The sequence below is a fragment of the Macaca mulatta genome, chromosome 18, assembly GCF_049350105.2.
Source record: "Macaca mulatta isolate MMU2019108-1 chromosome 18, T2T-MMU8v2.0, whole genome shotgun sequence".
NCBI classification, from domain to species: Eukaryota; Metazoa; Chordata; class Mammalia; order Primates; family Cercopithecidae; genus Macaca; species Macaca mulatta.
Window position 1 is genome coordinate 84,121,596 of NC_133423.1, and position 14,919 is coordinate 84,136,514.

Here is a 14,919-nt window from a genome sequence, read left to right on the forward strand (position 1 = left end):
TATTACCAGTACCCTAGACTGTGATAGGTTTGGCTCTTTGTCCCCTGCAGATCTCGTGTTGAGATGTAAGCCCCAGTGCTGGAGGTGGGCCAGGTGGGGGGTGTTCGGGTCGTGGGATGGATTCCTCGCGGTTTGGTGCTGTCCTCGAGGGAGTGAGTGAGTTCTTACAAGGTCTGGTTGTTCAGGTGTGAGGCACCTCCCCCCTCACTCCTCACTTCGGCTCCCCAGTGTGAGATACCAGCCCCCCTTTACCTGCCACGATGAGCGGAAGCTCCCTGAGGGCTGCCTAGATGTCGACACTGTGCCTCCTTATAGAGCCTGCAAAACCCAGAGCCACTAAGCCTCTTTTCTTCATAAATTACCCAATCTCAGGTATTCCTTTATAGCAGTGCAAGAGATGGCCTGATACAGACGGGATGGCTTATAAACAACCGAAATACGCATCTTACAGGTCTGGAGGCTGGTAAGTCCGAGATCAGGTGCTGCCGGACTCAGTGTCTGGCGAGGGCTTGCATCCAGGTCCGCAGACGGTGCCTTCTTGCTCTGTGCTCACATGGCAGAGGGCAAGGGAGCTTGCTGCAGTCTCTTTCCTGTGGGCACGAATCCCAGTCCTGAGGGCTCTGCCTTCGTGACTGAACGCCTCCCAAAGGCCCCACCTCCTAAGCGCATCACTCAGGGGTTAGGGTTTCAACATATGGCTTTGGGGGTGGGGAGGGAGTACAAAAACCTTCAGACCCTAGCAGTGCTTCCCGTGTCTTAGGCCACTTCTCCTTCCACCAGCCCGTGTCCTCACACCAACTTGTCAGGTTAGGCAGCGTCAGGGAGGCGGGAGGACCCTCCCTTGCAGAGTAGGTGGCCGACAGTGAACGTGGCCTGTGCCCCTGGGAGCAGGGACTGGGACTAGCTAGGAAGGCTGTCAGAGGGGCAGGTGCCCAGAAGCTGTGCCTTTGGGATTCTGTAAAAAAGGGTTTGGAGGAAGCCACATGAAAGCCACAGCAGGAGATGAATAGGGAGGGAAGTCAGAGTGTGCCCGGCACAGCAGGGTCCCAGCGTGGCGTCCCCAGTGTGGGGTTCACGGCGGCGGCGGCTCCTGGCCGCCCTCCCTGCTGTGCTGGGAGGATGCAGCCGGTGCAGACTGGGTGCTGTGGAGGGACAAGGAGGAGTCCGGGGCTGTCTTCCAGCAGAGGGATAGCCCAGCAAAGGTGGTGGGTGCACTGGAGAGAGAGGGGGACCCCTGTGAGCAGGTGTGAGAGGGGAGGTGTGGACAGAAGAACTCCAGTGCAGAGGAGGAGACTCTGCTGGAGCTGAAGAGGAGGAAGGCTGGAGTCCTCGCTCCTGGGCAGAGCTGCTGCTATGAGTCAGCCTGGGGCTGGGGAGTTGGAAAAACACTGACGCAGGAGGGGTCTGCAGTCCCGACAGTCAGCGTCTTGGTCATGCTCTGCAATGTTCCAAAGAGCTTTCTGCGTGTATGAACTTCTCTCAACAATTCCACCAGGCCGCGTGTTTACTAATTGCTAAGTGCTTTACTTGAGTCATCCCATTTAATCGTTAGAACAACCAGATGTGATAAGCACTCATTGGACCCCTCCTTAGGATTAAGGAAGTCAGCAGCAGTGAGTCCAGCCTCAGCCTGAGGGGTGACCCCCAGTGGGAACCTCCAGGAAGGCCAGAGGCAGCGTCCTGGGGCGAGTGAGGAGGACCACAGGGGATGCCACAGGGAATGCCCCTTTCCAAGTGCGAATGACCAGGGAGAGAAAGGGCGCAGAGATGGGCTTGCGCTCTGCTCGGCACGGGGAGCACTGCGGGGGTGCACACGAGCGAGCGTGAGGTCACGGGATTTGCATCGTGTGCAAATGAAATGCAAGAATCACAAGGACAGTCATCGTTTTAAAAGAGGCAGGACCCCGCTATCTTGCCTTTTGAAAACAGATGATGGTGGACTTTGGTTTGCATTGCTCCTGGCGTGCCTGTGGTCACGGGCATGGACTCGCGTTACGGAAAGCAGGGGTCCGTGAACTGGTGTCCTGCTGTGTGTGAACCTGGGGTGTGAGGCGCGAGAGGAGCAGGACCCTTCATGATGTTTTTCTTGGAGGCCCAGCCCTGAAACGTGCTTGTGTCACACATGACAATGGATTTGTGCACTTTTCGTATCACAAGAATGAGTTAAAATCAAGAGTCAGCGGCTCTGCTACTCCCTAGTGACCTTGGTTTATTAACACCTCAAGCCTGATTTTTCGAGCTGCCGGCAAGGAAGTCAGGTTTGATCCCTGGAGTCACTTGTGATGCAAAAAATAAAAAAAAAAAAAAGCTTCCTGAAATGGTGACTTGACCTCTGTTATTAACTGTAATGAGATAAGTATTAGATGGAACATTTAGCCAAGAGAGGTGTTTCTTTGTAAATAACGTTATTATTTTCAGGTGTCTGAGAGACGTTCATCGGGGCATGCGATGTCTTTGAGCCCCCGCTGAGATGAGAGCCCCAGCCCCGCGCGGTGCCCACCCATCCTCTGCAGGGCGTCCAGTGCTCCACCTGCCCGTCCCTCTGTTGCCCCTCGTTACCTCTCCACCCCGTCCCTAGTACTGCTGTGTAATCTGTTCGGTGGGGACGATAATGACGCAATGTGTGATCCAGAGTCTAGCACCTCGTGGCGCCTTGATGGAAATAGAAAGCTGTGATCACAGCATTAAAATATGCTAACAGGCTGCGGGAGCTAATGGGTGCCGCGTTCACACTGCAGGTGTTCACTCCGGCGCTGCCGCCGGCTGCGGGGACAGAGCCGGAGGCTGCGCCGTGCACGCCCAGCGTCTCATGGTGGTTTTGTTTATCGCGGGGGTGTTCTCCGAAAGGGGCGTCCTGCCTCCTTTATAAGGTGTGCTGTCGTTCTGGCTCTGCGATGATATAAGCCCCCTTTTTGTCTGACTGTCAGATGCGCAAGCAGGCGCAGTGCTCACGTGGAGGGAATGTTAGCGATGATGACAGTGTGCGGTTGTTTGATGAAAATAAATTGGATTCTATCCTGTTTGTGGTTAATGTTTATCTCGTTGGAGTTTCTGAGCACTGGAAAGGGGTTCTAAATGTGTTGTCTAAATTTGTGAAGGAATTCCAGTATACCACATTTAAAGGGGTGATTTAAGTGAATTGTATTAAGTTGTGAATAATACGGAATTTTGAGTGTCTGGCTTGCAGTGCTGTCTTCCATTTGCTTCCTGGGTCAGCCTGGCAAATGACTCCATTCTCTTCTTCATTTTTGCTGTTATTACTGCCCAGGCAGCTCACTCCTTATTTTCTTGCTCTTACTTTGGGGAAACCCATCGGATGAAACATACTCTCAGTGAGTAGACAAGGCAGCCGGAGGCCATCTGCCTACAGGTGGGTGGCGTTTGTCTCGCTGAGGGACGCCTGTCTCTGCAGAGAGGGTAGCAGCAGGACACGTCTGGCCCGGGCTGGGCATTCACCTGAGCCGCAGGTCCGGGCACAGGCACAGGTGAGCTGGGGAAGGACCCGGCCTGTCCAGAAGGTGCTGGAGGACAGAGACGCTGTGTTGCCGTGACAGTCCCTGATGTATGGGCACGTGTGGGATGTCGTGTTGCCTTTGGAGATCAGACCACTCCAAGCCCTCAGGAGCAGCCTTGGTCCTGTTGTGTTCATTCATCAGGCATCCCCTTGGCTGCACGCAGTGCTGGGTCACCCGCGGCGGGAGCAGGGCAGGCTCAGTCCGCGTTTGTTGAGTGGACGATCACAGCCCTGCAAACACAGTCCCTGAGCTAGGCAGTCCAAAGGCTGTCCCTCCGAGGGAAGTGAAGCTGGTGGATGCTGGACACCTGTATGTGCGGGAGCTAGGGCTGGGGAGGGGCATAGGCGCTGTCTGGGAGGGGCACCAGGTGTCCTGGCACCAGGACCAGGGATTTTCCTCAGGCTGGGCTGGCAGGCAGGTCATTTTACCCAGTGGGCACTTAGGCAGGAGGCCTAGGGTTTCCAAGCTTTTGGGGGACTTACGCAAATATTGGAGACCTGAAAAAAATTCTGCTTCCAAAACAGGAAGTGAAAACTGCCAAATTGAAACCGACACATTTAAGTAAATGTTGACAGAACATGAGGGCTTGTCCAGTCACCTGCAGTTCACTGTCTCAGGTGGGATGCGGTGCTTTTTCCTAGTTTGCTGTGACGTCTGTGAGGCCTGTAAGGGTCATGAGATGCCCTGGGGTAGCCGTGGTGAGAAGAGGCTGGAGCCTGTGGGGGCACCTGCTCCGGGTGAGCAGGTAGAGGAGACACCAGGAGCAGCTCCGTGTCCTCCCGCAGCCCGGGCGGCTCTGAGGGTGGATCCTCATTCGCTCTGACGCGCCGGCTGGATCCCTGGAGACACAGGCAGAAGGTGGAGAGGGGGCCGAGTCATGTCCTCCCCTGTGGCTGGCGCAGAGCTGTGCACCCGGCTTCCTCCTTCCACACAGCCCCAGGGAAGAATCCGGGGCTTGGCAACCCCAGTTCAGCTGCCTTCAGCCCCACACTGGGTGCCGTTTCTGGTGGTTTAACGTACAATTGAGCAACTCTTGGTGGCGCTAAGATAAATGGGTGATACATTGCAGTTGTATATTTTTAAGGTTATGAGGAAAGCAAACATTTAACATATAAGCCTGTTTATTAGTCAGTTTTACTCAGAGCCCCGGCTTCCAAAGTCCGACTGCCCCGAATTCCGTGTGGAAGTTCGGCCGGGACTTCTGACAGGAGCGCCCGCCGTGTCCCGCGCTGTCTGCGTTGTTAGGAAACGTGTCGTTGCTTGGCTCCCAGCATATGGGAGAAGTGAAGGTGTCACTGCTGTGGCAGGAACACGTCTCCAAGAACCAAGGGGCATCTTGTCACGGGCTCCTAGGCAGGAAACGGGGCAGAGTTCCAGGTGTCAGGTGCTGTGGTTTGAGGTGTGAATAAATAATTACCGAAATGACTGGCTGCGGTGGGGGGCGAGGAGCAGGCACGCGTTTTGCCTGGAAGGGGGAGACGGAGCGTTAGCAGCGGTTCCCCCGCCGTCTGCCTGCCTTCCTGAGCGTGCCACATCTGCACGGGGCGCCCCTTCCCGACCGGGGTGCCCTCGCTCGCCTTCCCTCCTGCTTCCTGTGCACCTCGCCAGGGTTTCCCTGGGCAGCTCTGGTGAAGGGCACGCGTCACGCTCTCCGGGCCCTCTCCACGTCTCAGCGGCCAATTGCCTTTCCTTTCTCTTTCTGTGATGCTCCTGCATTGCCCCTGGATTCCTCCAGCACACACCGTGTTGGATTTTAATTGTGTGTTTAATGACTTCTCTCTTACTAGATGATGAGGAAATCCCTCCCAGGGAGAGTCTGTGTTTTGTTTATTTCTGGTCCCTCAGTGTCCACTGCAGGGTCCGTGTGCACACACAGGTACACACCGATCCATCAGATACACATGTATTCATAATAATTTTGCTTTTTAAAAGGGTATTTTATATAAATAGAAATGGGAAAACTATTATATTTGCAGACATAAACCAATGGATGCTATCGGTGCAGGTTTGGGCCCCAGCTTCCGGCTCGGTGAATCGTGGGTCAGCAGAACGACGCCACTCGTTTTTCCTGGGACATGTGGTTTCTTCTAGATTCTGTGGCTTACAACACTATCCAAAATTCCTTCCACTCCTGCCTCACCTCCTTTCTCGGCTCCCGGGATTTCTGTCTGTCTGGGGAAAACCCTCACCTCTGGTGTGAGAGCAGAGGACAGTCGTCCACATAGAAGGACACTTCTGTGGCCAGGTGTGTGGGGCTTGCCCACAGCCCAGCAGTGGACACCTGCTGTAGCATCAGCTCCACAGGCTGGGGACTCCGTCCCTAAGGCTGCCCCTCAGACTCCAGTTGCAAGTACAGGCTCAGGAATTTCTGACCGACTGGCTTCAAGTTGGGGTTCCCACAACCCCCTCGCTAGGTTTGATTAATTTGCTGTGGGGGTGGGGGGGGCGGCTACAGAACTCAGGGAAACACGTGTTTCCGTTTACCAGTTTGCTCCAAGGATATCCCAAAGGACACAGATGAAGGGCTGCGTGGGGCAGGGCTTGGGAAGATGTGGAGTCCTGTGCCCTCCCCGGGCCTCTGCATGTTCCGCTCTCAGAAGCTCCCCGAACCCTGTCCTCTTGGATTTTTGTGGCCGCTTCTTGATGTCAGCATTCTTCCCCACCGGTGCGGGTGGGGTGTTCTCTGAGAAGGGTCGTGTGAGCAACAGGAAAGGCGGGGGGAGAGCGATGTTTCGCAGGCAGCTGAAAGGAGGACAGGAGAAGGTTGGGGAGGTTCTGTTTCCTAAGGCCTGATGCACCCGACCTTCTGACAGAAGGACTGTAACAGGGCTGTGGGGTGCACGAGCCAGGAGCCGTGGAAGAAAGCCTGGTAGATAGATGCACATCACAGCACCACCGCCTCTCCCCGTGGTTCAGTTCACAGGCCCTCCCCGAGCGTCCCCGGGGCCCTCTGCTGTGAAGGCAGCTCCCCCTGCCTCGATACCTCGATACCCCCAACCCCACCTGTGCAGTGGGCTTATTTCGGTGCTGGTCTGAAGCTCTTTGTGGTGGTAAGCTCCATGAAGGCAGGAGCATGCGCAGGGAGTTTCCTTCACTGCCCCAGGGTTGTGGCAAATCACTTACTCAGTGTTTGCCTGTGGAGTGAACAGGTGCATGAACGGTCTTGGAAAATGATGTATCCCGGCACCACGGTGGTGGTCGTTCATACGTGTTCTCATGACTTCGTAGCTTTCCCTAATGGCGAGGCCAGCAGGCCCATTCATTTCTCGCTGAAAAGTGTGGTAAAGGCAAGTTTCCTAACCGGACCAGGACTGTAACCTCCAGAACGCACAGGGCCTGGGCGTGGGGAGCGCGGACGAGGAACCTGCTGCTGGTGCCGAGCGGGAGCCATGGAGGGGCCTACACCGTTGCGCTGACGCTGTGCGATGAGGATTCCGAATGCCATTCATGCAAAACAAATTTAGCAACTAAGGAGAGCGGCGCGCTGCTTCAGAAGCACCATGTGTTAGCAGGTGTGGCACAGACCTGACTTCGCTTCCGTGGCTGAGGAAGGGGAATGAGTCTTCTGTGCATAAATGTTTCCACAGGCACCATCCTGGGTGTCCTGCCTGACCAGACTTGTGAGCTGGCGCCAGGTTGGAGCATGTGCCCAGGTGAAAATCATACATTATTTATTCATGTGAGCAGCTCTGCGCCTGTTTTCAAACATTCACTGCTTTGTTTTGTTTGTTTTGTCTACTTGCATGAAAGATGTGGTAGACAGAATACCCCCCAATAAAAGGTGTCCACTTCTTCATCCCTGGAACCTGTGAATGTATCACCTTGTTAGCAAAAGGGACTTGACGGATATGATTAACGCTAAGGACCTTGAGATGCAGAAGTTATCCTGGACCATCCAGGCCTGGAGACATGAGTCCTCTCAAAACAGACGCTTTCCCAGCTGTGGTCAGAACTAGAGGTGACCACCAAAGAGGGATCAGAGCCATGCGACGTGAAAAGGACTTGACTTGCCGTTGCTGGCTTTCCAGATGAGGAAGGGGCCTCAAGCCAAGGAATGTGGGCAGCGTCTAGAAGACGGAAAAGGCAAATGAACATTGTCCCCTAGAGCTCTGGGAAGGACACAGCTCTGCCGCCTCGTTGATTTTCACCCAGTGAAATTCGTTTTGGATTCCCAACCTACAGAACCGTGAAGTAACCAATTTGTGTTTTAAGGCCAGGTGTGGTGGCTCACGCCTGTAATCTCAGCATTTTGGTTTTGGAAGGCCAAAGTGGGAGAATCGCTTGAGGCCCGGAGTTCAAAACCAGCTTGGGCAACGTAGTGAGACCCCCATCTCTACAAAAAAAAAAAAAGCCAGGCGTGGTAGGTTATGCTTGTGGTGCCGGCTACTCCGGAGGCTGAGGCAGGAGGATCACTTGAGCCTAGGAGCTTGAGGTTACAGTGAGCTATGATTGTGCCACTGTTATCCAGCCTGGTGACAGACTGAGACCTTATCTCATAAAGAAAGAAAGATTAAAAAATAACATTTGGTGTTTTTGGATTTTTTTTCTGCTTTTCTTTTCCTGAGATGGAGTCTCACTCTCGCCTAGGCTGGAGTGCAGTGTGTGATCTCAGCTCACTGCAACCTCCACCTCCTAGGTTCAAGCCATTCTCCTGCCTTAGTCTCCCAAGTAGCTGGAAGTACAGGTGCCCGCCACCATGCCCGGCTCATTTTTGTATTTTTCGTAGAGATGGGGTTTCACCATGTTGGCCAGGCTGGTCTCGAACTCCTGGCCTCAGGTAATCTGCCCCCCTCAGCCTCCCAAAGTGCTGGGATTACAGCTGTGAGCCACGACGCCCAGTCAAACTCGGTGTCTTAAGCCAGTGAGTTTGTAGTAGCTTTGTTACAGCAGCAATAGGAAGGAGATACATACGGTTTTGCCCATAGAAAGATATTGCTTAAATGAAAGGAAGAAAACCCATCTGGGTCTACGTTTTCTCAGGCAGTGCTTGCACTTTACGGAGCCCATGCAGGACATTTACATCAGCGGCAAGTCTATGAATCGTAGCCCGGCCTCGCCATTAGAGGTGCACAAACTCAGCGTAAGCACACCCTAAGTTTGTGCCCGAGGTCACACCCTGGATCCAGCCCTGTCACACGGTTAACATTCCACAGCCAATGACTGAGCTAGAGCCAGAGCCGCCGCCCCCACGTCGTCACGCCACAGTCATTGTCATTTCACTGCAGTTTCTCCAGCTTGCTTTTGAAGAGGAACACAAAGGGGAGGTGCTTTGCGAGGAAACAATATATTGTAGCAATAGGGACATGTTTGAAAATAGTAGTTAATGAACATTATTTTCCTAAATTGGTAGTTTTTATTTTTAATTTTTTTTTTTTTTAAGAGCCAGAGCCTCACTGTCTTGCCCAGGCTTGAGTGCAGTGGCGCTATCACAATTCACTGCATCTTTGAACTTCTGGGCTTAAGGGATCCTTCTGTCTCAGCCTCCTGAGTAACTGGAACTACAGGCACACGCCACCATGCCTGGCCAATTTTTGTGTTTTTTGTAGAGATGGGGTCTCACCATTTTGCCCAGGTGATCTGGAACTCCGGGCACAAGCATTTCTCCTGCCTCAGCCTCCCAAAGTGCTGGGATTACAGGCGTGAGCCACGCACCTGTCCTTAATGGATAGTTTTAGAGCAGTGCATTAGGGTGGACCCATGTCGTCTGACAAAGCCATGTGTCTGTTTTGTATTTTCTAAGAGATTTGGTGCTGAGTAAAGAAAAAGAAAATTCTTCATATCTGATGAGAAGGTAGTGCTGCTGAGAGGGACCAAAAAAGGACAATTAGTGATGAGGGTATTTAAGGCAGACAGTTCATACCTCCTGAGTTTTTGGAACACGTGTCTCTTTTTGGTAAAAGATTTGGGGGATAATCCCCATTATATGTGTATTTAATATTATATACATATACTACCATAAACTTCCTAAGATAAACACAAAATTATAGATTTTGCTGAAGAGCAAAATGAAAATAAAATTGTACTCCCCTTTTCTTCCAACACCAAATGAGTCAGCCCACTGGGGTGTCGTAGGCGCCTCTGCCTGGAACAGCCCTCCATGCCGCCGTCTGCATGGCCGGAGCCCTTCTGCAGCCCCCACTGCACCAACCTTTGCCCGCTGTTAGGAGTGAGCACGGTGCCCGCCTCGCCGTGCTGGGGTGGCCTGGCTTGCCGCCTCCCAGGACCGTGGGAACTGAGGTGGGCTGGCCTTGGCCCCCAGCGCCCACTCGCAGAAGGTGCCCCGTGATGTCTGTCATGCAGATGAATGTGTCCGTGCCGGGCTCGTACAGAAGATCGGGAGGCTCTCCATGGCCAGGGCCTGAGGAGGGCAGATAGCCTTGGGGACCGCGTGGGTTTTGAGGTCTGGGGGAACCGTGGGGGAGCAGGAGGACATTGTAAACAAAGGCCAAGAAGAGCGAGGAAGACGTGGGGATGGGGACACAGACCTGACTGAGGGAAACCAGGATTCTAGGAACACAAATGTCATTGAAGAAGCAGAGTGTGTGTTACTGGTTGAGGGTGTCCTGGTTCTTGGCATCTTGAACAAAGAATCAGACAAAACACACAAACAAAGCAAGGAAAGAATAAAGCAACACAAGCAGAGATTTACTGAAAACGAAGTACACTCCACAGGGCGGTGGCATGCCCCAGCACGCGGCTCCTGAGCCTGGATACAGAATTTTCTGGGCTTTAAAGACCCTCTGGCGGTTTCCCATTGGTTACTTGGTGTACACCGTATGTAAATTAACTAGTGGCCTGTGATCAGTCTGATTGGTTGCGGGGGGGACCAATCAGAGGCTGAAGCAGAGTTAGAAAGTCACACCCTGTGCAGATGTCTGATTGGTTGCAGAAAGTGACCAATCAGAGGCTGAAGCAAAGTTACAAAGTCACACCCTGTGCAGATGTCTGATTGGTTGCAGAAAGTGACCAATCAGAGGCTACAGTGAAGTTACAAAGTCACACCCTATGCAGATGAAGACTTGGCTCCTGACCAGCCTGATTGGTTGTGGGCGGGGTGGGCGGGGTCCGATCAGAGGTACTTTCAGGTTTTCATCCGCCACACAGACAAAGTGCGAGGGGCGGGGCTGCGAGGGAGTCGCCGCTGGTGCTTGTGTTACTCGGGTATATGGGAAGTTGGGGTTTTCCTTCCGATTTCGTTCTGGGAAGTCGATGTGAATCGGCCTTAGGTTCCGGTCCTCCAGATCCTGTTCTCCTGCCTCGTGGAGTCACTGCTTCGCTGGGTGGATGAGCTAGAGCTTCATTCTGTGAAAGTGGTGGGCTGGCTTCAGGTCCCGTGGCAGCTGCAAGTACAGCAGAACCAGGGCAGGCACTTGGTGGAGTCCTTCACTGTGCTCCAAAAAGCAGGTGGTGGTGTCCACCGTGGTTACACTGGGCAGAAAGCACACTGATGCCAGGGGCCAGGTGTGCCACAGGCCTGACCGGGGCCGTGGGAGTGAGGCCGGGAAGCGAGGGGTCCATGCAGGCACTCTGGGCTGAGACAACCAGGCTGACGGCTAGACCCGGGGCCCCGGGGCAGCGGGCCAGGGATGCATCCAGGTGTCGAGCCAGGGTGCGTGGTGATGTGACCTCCAGACCAAACAGCCAGGCCAGGGATGCATCCAGGTGTCGAGCCAGGGTCCCTGGTGATGTGACCTCCAGACCAAACAGCCAGGCCAGGGATGCATCCAGGTGTCGAGCCAGGGTGCCTGGTGATGTGACCTCCAGACCAAACAGCCAGGCCAGGGATGCATCCAGGTGTTGAGCCAGGGTGCCTGGTGATGTGATCTCCAGACCAAACAGTCAGGGAGGGGCTGGTTTTCAGGATGAGATGCCAACTTTGGTCTAAGGAAGGTGACTTCTACATAGGACTGTGAGACAGTCGCTGTTCAATAAGCAGTTGGAACTATTTTTTTGGATTTTAATGATTCCAAAAAAGAAATCTGGGAGCTACAGAATTAGAATTTATCTTCTTCCCTTAACTGATACTAATTCTTCTGTGCTAAGCCTTGAAGAGTGCCCAAGAAAGGCGTGTATCGGTGCAGAAGGTGGGAGTCCAGGAGGCCAGTGTGGGCTCAGTCGTGGTGGCTGTCACGGGCGGAGCAGGGACAGCAAGGACATCTAGAAATGCAGAGAGCCCGAGCAGAGCCCCGCCTGGGAGCTTTTCTACAACCATGTAGCCAGAGAGGTCCCGCCTTTCCAGTGGAGGGCGGCCCACGGCCTGGACTCGTGAGGACAGTATGCTGTCATGCGGAGATATTCCTGGAAGCCTCACACACCTGTGGCCATGCTGTAGTGGCCTTTGCAGGACTCCCTGGGGCAAGCTGAAGGCAGATCCCGACCGCCAGGGGCAGCAGCCAGGGACGGCTTACAGGGCAAGCAGAGCATTTTCCTGCCTGTGGTCCCGCTGGGGCCCGAGACCAAGAATCTCCACGAAACAATCAGTGACCCCTGAAGATGCCACACAGGGTTTCTGGAATCACACGTGTCGTGTGTGTGCATCTAGGGAGTGGGAGCTCTTCCTGGGCATGGCCATGTCCTCCCTGGACTCCTAAAGGTTGGCCTTGAGGGATGGGTGACAACCAGCTCCCAGGCTCCCTCCCTCTCCCCCAGTTCTCCTTTTCTCTCCTTTCCTTCCCTTCCTGTACCTCTTTCGGAGGCCATGCTGCCTGCCCACTCTGCTCTCTGGAAGTGTGCAGCCCCCTGAGCCTGGGGTTCAGAGGAGCAAACCCGCCAGCATCCCAGGGCACCTGCCTGGCGAAGAGAACAGGATGCCTTCTCTGCGTTCCCTTCGTTGCCCTAAATTAACACTAGAGCTCCATTCTGTTATTTTTATGCTCAAACAGGCTTAAAAACAGTTGTTAACACATATTCTCATCTCCCAAATTGTCATTTTTTTGAGATGGCAAGGAATACATCATGCGTTTGGATGGCTTTAATTTACATCATCTAGTGTTCACCTCATTCACACGATTCTGGTACTTATTTTTAATTCTGAGTAACTAACGGCAAGTGACAGGGCAGTCACCCCACAGCGCGTGGCGCCCTGGGGCTTCGCAGAAAGAGCCCTGCATGGGGGCCTGTGTGGCACCCACACTTCAGGCCAGCTTGACAGCCACCCCCGTCTTAAGGGAGCTGCAGCAGCTCAGAAACATGTACGGCAGAATAAGAGAAAAGGACCCAAGATTGCTTTTTAAAAATGTGTTTCTTAACTTGTTCTTTGGCATAATTTCTGCATTAATGGATAAACTTCTCAGCCTTTCATGAAATTTCTGCCTCTTATATGTGGAGAAAACAGAGGCTGTTTTAAATTATAAAGGAAAGCTTTAATCTAGTCCAAGAAACTGGGGGAAATAGACTTCTTTTCTCGCTTTCAGCCCCATTTCCCTACCTAATGTTAAATATGGCTATTTCTCCCAATTTAGAGGGTTTTCTTTGTAGAATATGAATGAGCTATTTACTGGGTAACAAAAAGACAAGCCTTTCAAGTACAAATGGAGCTTTGGAGATCTCTCAATTTGAAAGACTAATCTCTGCATAAACACAACTGTTTCTCCATATTGCTGGGAACACTCCACTATCTGTTTGGCCACATTTTCTATTATGGTTTTTATAAAATGAAACGATGGCTAATAGCTCGGCAGAGAAGTATTTGGGCACAGTAGCAATAGGAATGTGTTTACATTGCTTTAAACTGTGTTGTGAGCAAAGAATAGTAATTTTCAATAGAAATTGCTCTAATCCGATCAGTAGAATTAGGCATTGCATATTTTCATTTCTGTACCTTTATCGGAGCTTATGTCAACCAGTCATCTCATCTGGATCTTTGGGTTTTTCATGTTAAATGTCTGGTTATACCTGCTATATCTTTCAGCCTCAAAACTCTTAGATCAGGTCTTCCCTTTTCTTTACACAAGTGGAGAGCACATGTAACAATACCACTGTCTGCCACAGGGAATAATCTGAGCGGCCAGTGTGTCTAGAACCTTCCACAGGGAAGTGCACCTGGATATGGAAAGATGGTACCATTGCTCTTAGAAATGCCCTTTAGGGCTGACAGAGCCTGACTTTTTTTTTCTTTTTTTTCACATCCCTGTAGATGGGGCTTTTGAAACCCTCCTTCGCTGCAGCCCCCACCCCCACCCCCACCCCAAGGTTTTAGGACAAAATGGGATGAGTGAATTCATGGCTTGACAGACTGAACAGAAAAATGAGGCTCCGTGCTCCATATTCATGTGCATCTGCCCCTCATGGTGACATGCTAATTGGTTGGCCAGTGCACAAGACAAGGAAGCGCAGGGTTCCTGTTGCTCACACAGTGCTTCCTGTCTGCTGTGGCGGGAGCCGGGAGGAAGGGCGCGAGCCAAGAGGGGTGCTGCCCACCGGAAACGGTGGTGTGAGGCCGCGGAGCTCACGGGGGCTTCTCCGAGACGTGCTCTGTTCACGGCTCCATCGCTGTTAATAAGTATCTTGTCATTTCGTAATTTAAATGAGGTTGTGTTTAACCTGGGTAACATCTGGCTGTTAAAATCTGAGTTTATTTTCCTTTCATTTCTGTGCTCCGGCTCAGGCCACACTTCGTGGCTGCTTAGGTGTTGACGTCAGGTCATCAAACAGCACGCCCTCTCTTTATTCTCAGGCTGCGTATTTCATTGATTCTGAAGGTCAGATGGCTGTGTTCAAGTTCTGTTAGTATATAGTTGTCAAAAATGAAAAGATAATGTAACCTTTTATAACTTCTTAAATACTCATATGTCAGGAAATTAGCCTGTAGGAGTTGTGGACAAATGCCCATCCTGAGTCTTTTCAGCCGTGGAAATGAGTAAAGGGCCTGAGAAAAGCTGCATGTGTTGAGCATTTGATTTTGGAGTAGGCTCCGTTCGTTGTCTGATGGAGTCTGCAACCTTGCCCTGGTTCCAGAGGGCAGCCTTTGGCCCTGGGCATGCCCGCATTGGCTCACAACACCTACAAACCACACAGCGTTTGGCATCGGGGTTGGATCTGTTGGTGGAGGACACGAGGCCAAAAGGAAATGGGATTTCCTGGTTGGGCCTGCGGCTTGGCGGATGATTGTTGTGGAAAAGACACTGAGTCTGTTGAGGCAATTTCTTCCTCTTTGCTAAAAGTGTTCCTGTTTCGAAAGCAGTGTTGAGTTGTGGACACGTGTGTAAGCCGTGATGCTGTAAGTTAGGCCTCTCTGTCTAGAATCTCAGCCTCTTCATACTCTTTTCCCCGTTTTTGCCATATTATTTTCCTTATCACTTATCACTGACTAGATACTTGATATATACCTGCCTCACTCACTCTCTGTCTCTCCTCTCACAGGAAGGCAGAGATAACTGTTTAGTCCAGGCTGTGCCTTCAGTGC

At 52.4% G+C, this 14,919-nt stretch overlaps 1 protein-coding gene and 1 long non-coding RNA gene across 31 annotated transcripts in view; both read left to right on the forward strand.

Moving 5' to 3' along the window:
• LDLRAD4 (low density lipoprotein receptor class A domain containing 4) overlaps nt 1-14,919 on the forward strand; it is a 446,527-nt gene that overhangs the window by 246,550 nt on the left and 185,058 nt on the right.
• On the forward strand, nt 4,534-9,285 carry LOC144336565 (uncharacterized). The gene is made up of 2 exons (XR_013408453.1): nt 4,534-7,701; nt 9,153-9,285. It is a non-coding gene; the product is annotated as an uncharacterized LOC144336565 (long non-coding RNA).